General features: G+C 44.6%; 1 long non-coding RNA gene across 2 annotated transcripts; it reads right to left on the bottom strand.

Annotated features, from left to right (window-relative positions):
• Positions 1–1,236: 1,236 nt before the first annotated feature.
• On the bottom strand, positions 1,237–11,652 carry LOC146206255 (uncharacterized). 2 transcript variants are annotated; one of them, XR_014704415.1, is made up of 3 exons: positions 11,411–11,652; positions 11,148–11,307; positions 1,237–6,418 (listed from the first exon to the last, which is right to left on the bottom strand). It is a non-coding gene; the product is annotated as an uncharacterized LOC146206255 (long non-coding RNA). The 2 variants fall into 2 exon arrangements; XR_014704416.1 differs by having other exon boundaries at positions 11,390–11,652.
• Between the last annotated feature and the right edge of the window lie 2,160 nt (positions 11,653–13,812).

The following is a 13,812-nucleotide window of genomic DNA, read 5'->3' on the forward strand; positions in this document are numbered from 1 at the left end:
TGTGGATGGGAGCACAAGACAAGAAGACGACACAATGTCTCATCGTCTTCTCATCTTGTGCTCCCGTCCACATTTTGTGCCGTTACCTCAGGATGGAAAACCAACAGGCCCAACCTGCTATTCTGGCTAACATGCCATTGTTTGAGGTGCATTGCGGCAGCCAAGGTTTATCCCAAGCACCTGCACTTCTATGTACATGTTAAAGAGTACTGGGAGTAGTGCTCATATGGGTGCGCACCATTTTGCTGGCTCGGGCGATCAGATTCCAAGCGGGCTAGCACACACAGCCCAAAGCACATGTAGCAGAAGTTTGGACTGTCGAACCGAGAAGTCTTCAGTTCAATTCCTTTCCTTATATTTTTCAATTTGTATGAGTATCATATAGTCTGTGCTTGTGTGATTAAATTGCGAAGGTGTACATATCACCTGCTCTCCTGACCAACCTCACTCTGCATAAGTATTCACCAAGCAGTTTTCGTTCCATCAAAAGGCTTTCACAATATTCAACACGAGCAGCTACTCAGACAGCATCAGTGTAGCATTCTTGGAGCTTTGCAAATCTGTTGTTACATTGTTTACTAGCAAAACATGCACAATATGTAGATATGTGCACTAGGACGCATAAGATGCAGTGACAATGTGGGCTGACCTTACGTCTACAGCTGCCCTTTAATCCTGTTGCATTCTAGCCTGCAGTGAATTCAGCAGCAAAAGATTTCACAATTAAACCATCCCAACTTTATATTTCCAGATTTGACCCCAGCACCGATGAAGTTCATTACCAGCATTTTGGTGGCATATTCAACCAGCAGGCCAATTAACTCGGTGTCATGCAGGTTCTAGTGCAGATGTTTCCATGCAAACTGGGTATGATCATCAACGAAGGAGGCTTTACTATACATACCTTTTCAGCACGCTATTTTATGACTGGTTAATGTCTGGTACATTTCAAAGGATAAGGCACATATTGTATGCATGTCTACTTAATTGCAGATTATGTTGGCTTGCTTCTGAATGAGACTGCAAAATGCTACAAACAGTGGCCACCTTTCAAAGCAGCTTTTGCAGAAAACCGTTCGATTTTTCTATTCCCCATGAGCCACTATTTTTTGAGGCCGTGTAAAGGTGAACGCGGCAACTAGAAAATCTAGGTTTGTCAGTGCCACAAGGACCACCACTTTGTAGTACATTTGGGCATTCTTTAATGTTACCAAATGAGTGTTAAAGAGAGACATGTTGCTTTCAAAATAATTTATTGGTTGGCCGCAGGTTCATCAGTGCATTCAAAATTTTTAGGCTAGAAGGCAATTGACCTAGAGCAAGACATCTTTTATTCATGGTTCTTTGCTGTCTTCCTTTCTCCTAAATATACAAATGGGTATATACAGCTTCACAATCATGATGTGTTGAGGTCAGTGCTAAAAAAAAAAAATTCCACCCATCAAAGGTATAGGTGGGGAGCGAGTACACAAAATTCATTCTAAGTGAGCCTATATATGTCTTGTAGATTCCAAGGGAAGGCAAGTGTAGCAGGGGGCGACAGAAACTCGGGCACGCAGATGAAATTAGGAAGTTTGCGAGAATCATGCACCTGGCACAGAATCGGGTTATTAGGATGGATATGGGAGAAGCATTTGCCCACCTGTGGGTGTAGTCAGGCTAGTGATATCAACAAGACTATTTATTTATTTATTTATTTATTCAAATACCTCACGGGCTCCGATTGGAGTATTATGTGAGGGGGGGGTTACATAACATGGGGTGCGAAACAGAAGCATGTAGGAGATGGTTATTTTAACATCGTTATGTTCAAAACGTTAACATTATACAATGGCAAACACAAGAAAAGAGAACAAAATTTAAAAAGCACACTATAGAACACACTTCAGTAACAGCACACTTCAGAACAAAATGTTGCTTATTTTTTCTTTGAAAATAACATAATCTGAAATGTGAACAATGTTATCAGGAAGACCATTCCAATAAATGATGGCACGGGGCAGGGCTGATGAGTTGAATGCAGTGGTTCTTCCCGAAAGGCGTTTAAAACTGAGGTGATTATGCAATCGGTGAGATGTGCGGGCCGGTTTTGTGAGAGGTAGTGTGAAGGAATGATGGCTATAAACAATTTTATGGAAGAGACAGATAAGTGCTATTGTTCTGCGAGATTCTAAGGATGGAAGGGATAACGACGCCTTAATGTTAGTTATACTGGAATGTCGGCAATAGTTGCGAGAAATGAAACGAGCGGCACGATTTTGTACGCGCTCTAGGGAATGAATTAAGTAATGTTGGTGGGGTGACCAAATCGAAGATGCGTATTCAAGTTGTGGGCGAACAAATGTTTGATATGCCAACTGCCACGTGGAAGAAGGTGCACCTCTGAGGTTACGTTTTAAATAACCTAATGTACGGTTAGCTTTGGCAGTAATTTTTTCTATGTGGGTCTTCCATGAGAGATTTGGTAAAAAGTGCACGCCAAGGTACTTGTATGAGGACGCAAGGGTGACTGGACTGTGATTAAGCAAGTAAGTGAAACGGTGAATAGTCTGTTTACGGCTAAATGTCATTAATTGGCATTTATCAGTGTTAAGGGACATTTGCCATGATGCGCACCAGTTATTAATGCGGTGTAGATCTTCTTGAAGGACGATGTGGTCATTAGCAGAGCGGATTTTGCGATAAATGACGCAATCGTCAGCAAACATTCTGAGTGTTGAGGTGATTCTTAACGGTAAGTCATTGATGAAAATCAGAAACAGTAAAGGGCCTATTACACTACCTTGCGGTACGCCTGATGTTACATCAATTAAAGGGGACGAATTGTTATCAACAGAAGTGAATTGTTTACGAAATGATGAAAAGTTTCTTATCCAAGAAATTGTTAATGAATCAAGGTGCAAGGATGAGAGTTTCGCGATTAAACGACAGTGTGGAACGCGGTCGAAGGCTTTAGCATAGTCGAGGAATATGCAGTCAATTTGAAGATTTTCGTCCATACCGTGAAGCAGCTCATTAGTAAACTCGAGTAGTTGTGTCTCACATGATAACCCTTTTCTGAACCCGTGTTGTTGTGAATAAAAGAAACCGTTGCCTTCTAAATGTAGTGCCGTGTTAGATGCAATGATGTGCTCGAGAAGTTTGCAAGGTATACATGTCAGCGATATTGGGCGATAGTTAGCAACATTAGTTCGGTCACCAGATTTGAAAATTGGAATAACTTTTCCAATTTTCCACTCAAATGGTATCTCTCCTGTTGAAAGGGATTGGCGAAATATATGAGTGAGTATGATGCTGGAATGAGCCACGGTATGTTTCAAAATTTTTGAATTAATCCCATCAACACCACATGAAGTACTTACTTTTAGATTGTTAATCAATGTCGCAACACCATCAACAGTAATGTCTATTGGGCTCATGTAATCATAGTCATATTCAGGTGCCGATGGAATATTGGAACAGTCTTCCTTCGTGAACATATTGGCAAAAAAGTTATTGAAGGTCTGAGGGCGTTCATCTGGAGCAATGGGATCTCCAGCCTCATTTATCAATGTAAAATCTGAAGAAGTTTCGGAAGGTGATAATGTTTTCCAAAATTTTTTTGGATTGTTCTTAAGGAGGGATGGCAAATCGTGAGCCATGAACTTATGCTTAGCTTTCCGTATGGCCAAGCAGTATTCTTTATCGGCATTTTTATGTTTTTCCCGTGATTCGGGTGTTCTCAGCCGTTGAGCTGTTTTGAAAAGTCGTTTTTTTTTGTTCATCAGCGTACGAAGATTCTTGTGGTACCACGGCTTAGATGAGTTAGCACGGAAACATATGCGGGGTGTATAGGTGTTCATTAACTGCGTGAGTTTATCTTTGAACTGACGCCAGTTTTCATTAACAGATTGATTAGGAAGGAATTGCAGAAAGGAATCGCAGAAGGTTTGCAAGCCGAGGTTAATGGCATCGTAGTTCGCTCTGTTATAGTCGAAGATGTATTTCTGAGGTTGGTTGCGTGCGCGGGATGGCATTTTTATAGTGAAATGGAGCAGTTTGTGATCACTGAAACCTTCCGTGAGGGAGATTGGGCTAACATTGTCTGGGGCCGATGTGAAAACAAGGTCTAAAATGTTAAGGCCGCGCGTAGGTTTAGAAACAAGTTGAGTTAAAGAAAAGTCTAATGTTAGTTCAACGAAATTAACCGGGTCCTGTGCCGATGCAGTTAACGTATTCCAGTTGATATTCGGGTAATTGAAATCACCGAATAAATAAATTTCGGCCTTTGGGAAGTTGCTTCTAATATCTGAGAGGTTAGCATACAGATTTGCTACGAAAGTTTCTGAGCCATCTGGTGGTCGGTAGCATATACCAAGAAGGGACTTAAGAGATGAGGACGTGATGCAAACCCATAAAATTTCTAGAGGGGACGAAATGTTTACACGAAAAGAAGGAATGTGATTTTTTATGGCGATCATCACGCCACCACCCCTTTTATTAGTTCTGTCATTCCGGTAAATAACAAAATCGGGTGAATCGGGTAAGACTTCGTCGTCAGTTATATCCGAGTGCAGCCACGTTTCTGTTAAAGTTATGATGTCAGGCTTATTATCTTCTAGCTACGAGTAGAGTTCGGTGCGCTTTGGGAGGATGCTACGTATGTTAGTAAATGATATGGAAAGCGAAGGGATGACGCCGTATGAAGGCTCTGGATGATAGTCTGCCTTGTGTGCAACCGCTCTTCGTTTTTGCTATTGGGTGCATTGTTTGACAGTGTCGGAAGCAGCGTCGTACATATACACATGATTGTTGATGCGCAGTTTATCAACTTTAAGTTTAAACGACCCGCCCTCCGATTTTGCGAAATCTAACAGTTTTTTCCTAGCCAGGCGCGTTGGGAAAGAAAAATCTTCGCGAACAACATACTGCGTGTCTTTAAACTTGTAGCCTTTGTCTATGATATGCTGTTTGTCCTTGTAGTGCGCGAACTTGACGATTATCGGTCTACTTTTCTCTGGTTGGTATCGACCAAGCCGATGAGCCCTTTCAATTTGTGTTGGCTCAAGTGTGCAGCCAAGGTGTTCCGCACATAGTTCCAACACCTTGGTTTCTGAGCTGGACCATGTTTCGGACTGGTCGTCAGGTATACCAAAGAAAAGCAGGTTAGAGCGGCGAAGTCTGTTTTCTGTGTCGTCACATCGAGAGGTAATTATCTTTAATTGCTCGGTTAAATTTGAGGGACCTATTGTAGACAGTTCTGTGGATGGCATTGAAATGTTTGATTTCATTTCTGCCATTTCGACCTCGACTGTACGAATTCTGGCAGAAAGCTGTTTTAGCTCAACGTCCACTGATGCTTGCCACTGTTTTAGGGCGCGTAGGTCATTCCTGATATCATCCTGGCCAGATTCAATTCTCTGGACTGTCGCAAGTACAGTTGCGAGAACGCTTTCTTGATCGGTGCCAGGCGGACCGGGGTTTGACTCTACGTCTCCAGAAAGCGCTAAGAGAATGCTGGTAATACAGAGTGCCATTCTAGTCCTACAAACAGTGAGAACATTCAACCAGTGTCTGGGGCACGACACCACGAACAAAAAACGATTCGAGGTTTTAGCAGATAAAGAGTCATCATTGTAACTGACCTGGAAGAACACGAACGGTGAGTGCTTCATGGTGAAAGCGATGTCGTGCCCCAAGAAAGCGCTGTCCGGTTGCAGATTATATCCTGCGCTTCCAACGCTGATAGCGGGGTGGGCGGATGTACATGACTGTAGTTGCCGGCCGAACTTGGCACTCAACAACTGGATGAGTTGGTACTGATTCATCTTAAAACCAGCCAGAAGACAAAACACGTGAGAAGAGAGGAGCACAAGACAAAGTTTGACTAACAACTGAAATGTTACTGAAGGAAAGAGGCAAAAGAAGATTCGCACAGAAATGCATGTGCACGAAAAACCCCAAAGCAGTGAAAGTGTGGAAAACATTAAGGGTCTAAAAAATAATCTAAAAAAAGCAAATTTCTTATGGTCAAGGACCACTCGTTACAAAAGGGAAGCCACAGATCCAAATCCAAAGGCACACTATACTGCAAAGGCAAAGGACGTGTGTGTGGCTAAGAAGTCGGTCAACAGTCTTTTGGGGCCTTTTTTACATGTGCATCTCTGTGCAAGTCTTCTTTTGCCTCTTTTAGTAAAACTTCAGTTATTAGTCCAGCTGTCCTGCAGTTCTCTCTTCTCATGTTTTCTGGCTTGTTTCAGAATGAATAAGGTGATGACTCTACAAACCTTGTGCAAACTGGAAACCAGTGTAACTGTCAGATGGAAACCTTTCCCTTATTTGGCTTTCATCACAAATAGGGAGGACTTTACTGTGATGTCTGCCAAGGCATCCCCAAAGCAAGTGCGCAAGCTGGCTGTAGCAGATGTAGCGGTGCCTCCTGTTGACAAGAGAAAAAGCAATATTCACTTTTCAGCATAGCAAAATGAAAATGTGGTTTAGGTCTTTTACAAATTTGAAAGTTATTCATGCATCTGTACAATTAATTCCCATCTAACAGAAGCTGTACAGTGTAACTTTCACTGTGAATTTATTCTCCCTGGAAGTATGGCAAACTTTGAATTCTGCTGTAGGTGATTGAGAGAATGAGACCCACCAAATATTAGAACTGCCGTGCAATCACAATTTGCTACTGCAGCAAAATAATGCCTGAAGGCAATGCAGCTTTTGACTAACAAAACCTGGTAGTCGTCTTACACCCTGTATGCTAGTGTTGTGGCCAGCTTCAATGTGCACGCCGATATCATCCGCATAGCACGAAGATGTTAAGTATGCGACTTATGCGTTAAGCAGCTCTGTGCATGGAGTCATTCTATTCGAAGGAGCCATAAACGACAAGTCCACTTCTGTCAACGGCTCTCAGTTGTTTCCCCACAACACGCCACGTGCCAGAATTTCTGCAAGTGCCGCAAAACTACTCTATAACTTCATTTGCTAACTGTAAAATTTCCAACACTTACTCAAGCTGTGGAAGTTTCGGTGTACTGGCCTTTGGAAGAACATCTTTCTTTTTTTTGGGGGGGTTGCCACATTTCAGCACATGTAAGATGCCAGTGTCGAAGAATTTTGGAGAGGTTTACTGTGTGGAGGTGTTGATGATGGTATCAGTGAAGTCAGACAATTTTTAAAATTATATTTACACACTATGCAACACTGTCACCTAATGCAAGTGGGTAAAAAAAAAACTAGCAAATAAAACTTTGAGTGCTGGTATGGTGATTGTTCTGGCAGCAAGTGGGGACATGCTATAACAAGAGTTGTCGGGCTAGTTAGTGATCGTCTGTAGAAGCCAGTCCTACTCTGTGTGTTTTTCAATTCTGTGTCGTTTTTTAGTGCATTTTCCCACCGCTTCTGCAGGAGACAGGCTACTTCACTACATGCATTTTCACTTAGCACAGACTCCTCCGAAATGAGATTGCTTTTGTACTTATTTACTGCATTTCTTGTGGCATTCCTTATGTATTCACGATTTGATTTGAAGTGCAGACATTTTTTTTTTTTTTTTTTGCCGTTACTTCACATCAGGGCAGCGGTGGCGTAGCGGTAGAACATCCGCCTCGCATGCAAGAGGACCGGGGTTCAAATCCCGGTGCCGCGCAATTCTCCACCGGATGAAAAAAAAAAAAAAAAAAAAATCCGCGTGTCGATGGAATTGCATATACAGGTTTGGGGTGCGACCTGATGCCGGTGAACACCTCCGGCAACGCACTCCCTCACCAGAACAGGAGTTGGCCACCCTGGTGCAGTAATTGGCCACAACCTCCTATGATAAGCTCCATAAAACCCCGGCCCTCAGTCACCAGCGGCTGCGGAACAACTGACCACGGCGGCGGTCAGACCTGTGACGCAGCAGGGGGTGCTAAGAAAGCCTGGCTCCGCTGGACAGGCCGCCATTGGAAACTGACCCTGGCAACGTTTAATGCTAGAACTCTAGCTAGTGAAGCTAGTTTAGCAGTGCTGTTAGAGGAACTAGAGGGCATGAAATGGGATGTCATAGGGCTTAGTGAGGTTAGGAGGCCGAATGAGGCATATACTGTACTGAAGGATGGGCATGTACTGTGTTATCGAGGTTTACCAGAAAGGCGACAACTAGGAGTAGGTTTCCTTGTCAATAAGTATATAGCGGGTAATATAGATGAATTCTATAGTATTAATGAGAGGGTTGCAGGCATCGTAATTAGACTTAATAAACGGTATAAACTGAAGGTTGTACAGGCCTATGCACCTACATGTAGTTATGATGACCAGGCAGTTGAAAGCTTCTATGAAGATGTAGAATCGGCAATGCGAAAAGTAAAGACGCAGTATACTGTACTAATGGGCGACTTCAATGCCAAGGTAGGGAAAAAACAGGCAGGAGACAAGGCAGTAGGTGACTATGGCATTAGTTCTAGGAATAGCAGAGGGGAGTTACTAGTTGAGTTTGCAGAGCGCAATAACTTACGAATCATGAATACCTTCTTCAGCAAAAGGAAGAACCGAAAATGGACATGGAAAAGTCCTAATGGAGAGACTAAAAATGAAATCGACTTCATAATGTGTTCAACCCCCGCCATTGTGCAGGATGTAGAGGTAATCGGGAAAGTTCGATGTAGTGACCACAGGATGGTGAGGTCCCGAATTAACCTAAATCTGAAGAAGGAACGCAATAGATTAGTAAGAAAGAAACCCATCAACGAATTAGCGGTGAGGGGGAGGGCAGAAGAATTCAGGATCTCGCTACAGAATAGGTATTCAGCTCTAACTGAGGATGGCGACATTACCCTAGAGGCAAGGAACAATAATTTCAGAGATATCATTACTGAGTGCGCGGTAGAAGTAGGCGGTAGGATAGTTAGAGAGGATACCGGTAAGCTGTCTAAGGAGACGAAAGATTTGATTAAGAAACGGCAGAGTATGAAAGCTTCCAATCCAACAGACCAGATCGAATTGGCCGAGATATCAAAGATAATCAATAAGCGCAAGGTGGCCGATATAAGGAAGTATAACATGGAGAAAATTGAGCATGCAGTAAAGAACGGGGGAAGCCTTAAAGCGGTAAAGAAGAAATTGGGCATAGGCAAAAACCAGATGTATGCGATAAGGGACAAGGCGGGCAACGTCATCACTAATATGGACAAGATAGTCAAAGTAGCCGAGGAGTTCTATACAGATCTCTACAGTAGCCAAAGTAGTCAGGACCGTAATGAGATTGGCGGTAGGGAAAAACAGTCAGACGTTCCACCAGTGACGAAGGACGAGGTCAAGAAAGCACTAGAAACTATGAAAAGGGGGAAATCAGCTGGAGAGGATCAGATAACTACAGATTTGCTGAAGGACGGGGGGGATATCGTGCTAGAAAAACTGGCCACCCTGTATACGCAGTGCCTGGTGTCATCGACGGTACCGGAAGCATGGAAGAATGCAAACATTATCCTCATTCACAAGAAAGGGGACTCTAAGGACCTTAAAAATTACAGACCAATCAGCTTACTGTCTGTTACGTATAAGGTATTTACTAAGGTAATCGCTAATAGAATCAGGACAACCTTAGACTGCAATCAAGCAAAGGATCAAGCAGGGTTTCGGAAACGGTACTCTACTATCGATCATATCCATACCATCAATCAGGTGATAGAAAAATGCTCGGAATATAACCAGCCCTTATACATAGCATTCATTGATTACGAAAAAGCATTTGACTCAGTTGAAACCTCGGCGGTGATGCAGGCATTGCGAAATCAGGGGGTAGACGAGCCGTACGTGAAAGTGCTGGAAGATATATATAGTGGCTGCACAGCAACCATAGTTCTACATAAAGAAAGCAACAAAATTCCCATAAAGAAAGGTGTTAGGCAAGGAGACACAATCTCCCCAGTACTATTCACAGCTTGTTTAGAGGAAGTATTCAGAGACTTGGAATGGGAGCAGTTAGGGATAAGGGTAGATGGAGAATACCTCAGTAATCTGCGATTTGCTGATGACATTGCCTTGCTAAGCAACTCGGGAGATGAACTGCAAATAATGATTGATGACCTAGACAGGAAAAGTAGAAAGGTAGGCTTGAAAATCAATATGCAGAAGACTAAGGTAATGTTCAACAGCCTCGGGAAGGAACAGGAGTTTACATTAGGTAGCGAAATACTGGAAGTAGTAGGCGAATATATCTACTTAGGACAGGTAGTAACCGCAGATCCGGATCATGAAAAGGAAATAACAAGAAGAATAAGATTGGGATGGAGCGCATTTGGCAAGCACTCGCAGATTATGACTAGCAGCTTACCGGTATCGCTCAAGAGGAAAGTATACAACAGTTGCATCTTGCCTGTACTCACCTATGGGGCTGAAACGTGGAGGCTAACCAAGAGAGTTCTACTTAAGTTGAGGACAACCCAGAGGGCTATGGAACGAAAAATGGTAGGGGTAACATTAAGAGATAGAAAGCGTGCAGAGTGGGTCAGAGAAATAACTCAAGTTAACGACATTCTAGTGGAAATTAAGAAGAAGAAATGGACATGGGCAGGACATGTAGTGCGAAGAGAGGATAACCGATGGTCGCTGAGGGTAACAAACTGGATTCCAAGGGAAGGAAAGCGTAGCAGGGGGCGGCAGAAAGTTAGGTGGGCGGATGAGATTAAGAAGTTCGCAGGGGTCAAGTGGATGCAGCTAGCACAGAACCGGGTTAAGTGGAGAGATATGGGAGAGGCCTTCGCCCTGCAGTGGGTATAATCAGGCTGATGATGATGATGATGATGACTTCACATCAATGTGTATGCCCTTTCCATTTAGAAAGTTCACACTATCAGATGATGCGTTTTCTCTCATTTACTCGTGCATGGAATTAAGCAAACCAGTAATCTGCATGATGAAACGTCGTGCTCATGCGCACCTTCTGCGAAAATAAGAAAAATATGAAAACCAGCGATGTTGTGTTTGCGCTAACGTGGCGCAATATCGACACTGTAGACAATGTATGTAGATGATAGCAAGTAAGTGGCGTTAAAGGGGAAGCTTTCTTTTATTAGCATTGCCTTCCGCAATAGATATCATTACAGCGTTTCTTGCTCGAGAAAATGAAAAACAGGCGGCCGCTTGTTTAAGTTATGTCGCCTTTCGCTCAAGGTTCCTACCTTGTGTTCTCGACTAGCAGTCCATATCAAGAAGCATTTGGAGTAAATGCGGATGATCTGTAACACCCAGACGGCTGCTTCAACTACGTAGTCGCCGCCGGGATCTCGCCAGATGCTCTCAAGAGCAGTAGGCATCGGCACGCACCGCCCGCAGCTGCACCTGTTCGAAAGCTTTGGTTAGCGATTGCGCACTCTCGCAACGGTCGAACGTAGGCTAGGCTGCAAGACTCGGACATACATACCAATGCTATAGTGCTCTACACCAATGCGTAGTTCCGAAACGGCTGGGATCGGGAGGCTGGCGGTCCGGGCTTCTGCAAGCCGGAGTTGTGCCGCGGTTACCGCGGCCTCTCCACACAAGTGTTACTGCATTGGTCGCAGGCTCCATCTTCGCCGACCTGGCACCCGAAAAGTTGCGTCGGCGTAAGGCTCAAAGCCCACGATGTAACCATGTTTTAACAGTAGCGACTATATAGCCATAGCAGCGACGTCGGTACAGTCGGCATGGACGTCGGCCATATTAAAAAACCCTGTTTGAGCGTAGAGTAGGGCCAGCGCATAAGAACCACTAAAATACACCGAGCTCGGTCAACTTCGGCTCAGCAGGCTCTGGCAACGGGAGCTTCTCATTGGCTTAGCGCTATGACGTATCTGTTGAGTTGAGGAGGACGCGCGCTAGGAAACCGAAATTCCGTTTTTGTCGCTATTAAATCAACGCGGGCGATGAAACGAATCGAGGTATATTATATGCTGCAGGATAAGGATTCCATTTAGGCAAGCCGTGCAAAATTTCCGGAAAACGTTTCACGACCCCTTTAATCCAATCGCGATTCCAGCAATCCATGCGGCAGCGTGCGGCAAAATATCATGCAACGCGCCAAAGAGGTCCAGCAGCAGACGCCCATTGTTCGCGCTATGGAATCCCGCTAGCAAAGCGCTAGTAGCACCACGAAAAGGGAAAAAAAAAAAAAGAAAACAACGGCAAACCGATTCTGCAGCCATTCCGTAGCGTGTGTCAGCACAGTGGCAGATCGTTTCATGTATTTCCTTCGTGCTCCAGCGATCGGCGCCCGAGAATCGATGCATTTCCAATCTCTGCGCGGAACGCATTGAAAAAGTGCCGTAGTCTCGTCAGTTTCTGTCGCACGATTTCCGTCCTGGTATCTACTGCCTTCTACTAAACTTCCTAAAGCACGGAACACCTACGGATAAGTACGAGTGAGCAACAATACGTACTACGCAGCTCGACTTCTCGCGCCCCGTACAAAATTCGATCGGCGCACGTATGAACAAGTTAGCGACTGCTTGATCATAGCGCTTTTTAAGCTCGTTCTGCTAAGAACGTCATCATCAAATGCACGTAAAGAAGCAGTCTACGAGGATCAACTTAATTTTTCGCCGCGTCAAGCAGGCGTTGCAGGCCACGCACCGCGGGACACTTCCCTCGAACTTTACACCCATGTTATGAGAATTGTGTCCGTTGTGTGATCGCGCTCGCCTATGGGGCCGCTCACGTTTCGCGTTGCTGCTTATCACCTTTGAATAAGATCCCAGAATTGGTGTAGTTTTGTTGGCGACAGGCAGCTTTTTTTTAAGGCTGTGGCTAAAGGTACGTCGGACGGACCCGATCAGTGGTCTTAAAGGTACGTCCGACGGACCCGGCGCGTTTTTCTTCGGGATCCGTCGGACGGATCCGGGAAATATTTTTTAGAGGTACGGCGGACGGACCCGATCGGTAGGGTTCTTCCGACGGACCCAACGCATTTTTCTCCGATATGGGACTTGGGATCCGTCGGGAAAGCCGGACGGATCCTAGAGATGTGGTCGTAGCAACATGGTAGCCATATGTAGCCAAATCGAAGTTGGTATGAGGTGTACGCATGGTGTACGTGCGAGGTGCAAGAAGTACATACTGTATGCGTGAAATGTGAAATTACAAAGAATAGTACAGTGGCAAGAATAGTGCCTAGAATGGGTGATATACTACGTGATGGCATGATGATAGGTTTACGTGAGTTGGACCGCGGCAGGGTGGCAAGCACGACCAGAGCGCAAGCGCATGTAATCGCGGTGTTGACGGCCAGCCCGCGGCCCGCACGCCCGCTCATTTGGTCCTCGTTATCATGTGGATTAACGTCTACGACGGTAGTTATGTAATTATGTAGTTTTGATTCTTCAAAGTTTCCTCACTTCCATATGTGATGAGATGCGTCACGTAACGCATCGCTTCCTGCTCGCATTGAGGTTTGGTGCTGCAAGTTCTACGTAGTACAAGCGGCGCTGAAAAAGCTGGGCACCGCCGGCGTGTCTCTAGCCCAAGCATCGCGTCATTCGTGTTTGTTGTACAACTGGAGGTGTGGTTTGTGCTTACCGTGAGATGCTGTGATTACGGATTACGTCCTACTAGAGTGCTGTGTGAGACTACGAAGAGTGCTGTGATGAGTGCGCCGATGTCCGGACGGACATCAGTGTGTCCGTTCATGATCGGCGGTGTTGCACGTGCATGTCAGTGTTTATTTGGTGCAGTGGTAATTTATTTACACGCACTGTGCAATAATCAGACGAAAGTAAGTCATCGACAATTTGTTAGCCTGCACTACAGAGCTCAAAACTTGGAAAATGGGAATGCACATGATGCATGCAGTTTTCGCATGTTGGAGTGGAC

This window comes from Amblyomma maculatum, chromosome 1 (assembly GCF_055883805.1).
Source record: "Amblyomma maculatum isolate TAMU_Amacu chromosome 1, ASM5588380v1, whole genome shotgun sequence".
Lineage (NCBI taxonomy): Eukaryota > Metazoa > Arthropoda > Arachnida > Ixodida > Ixodidae > Amblyomma > Amblyomma maculatum.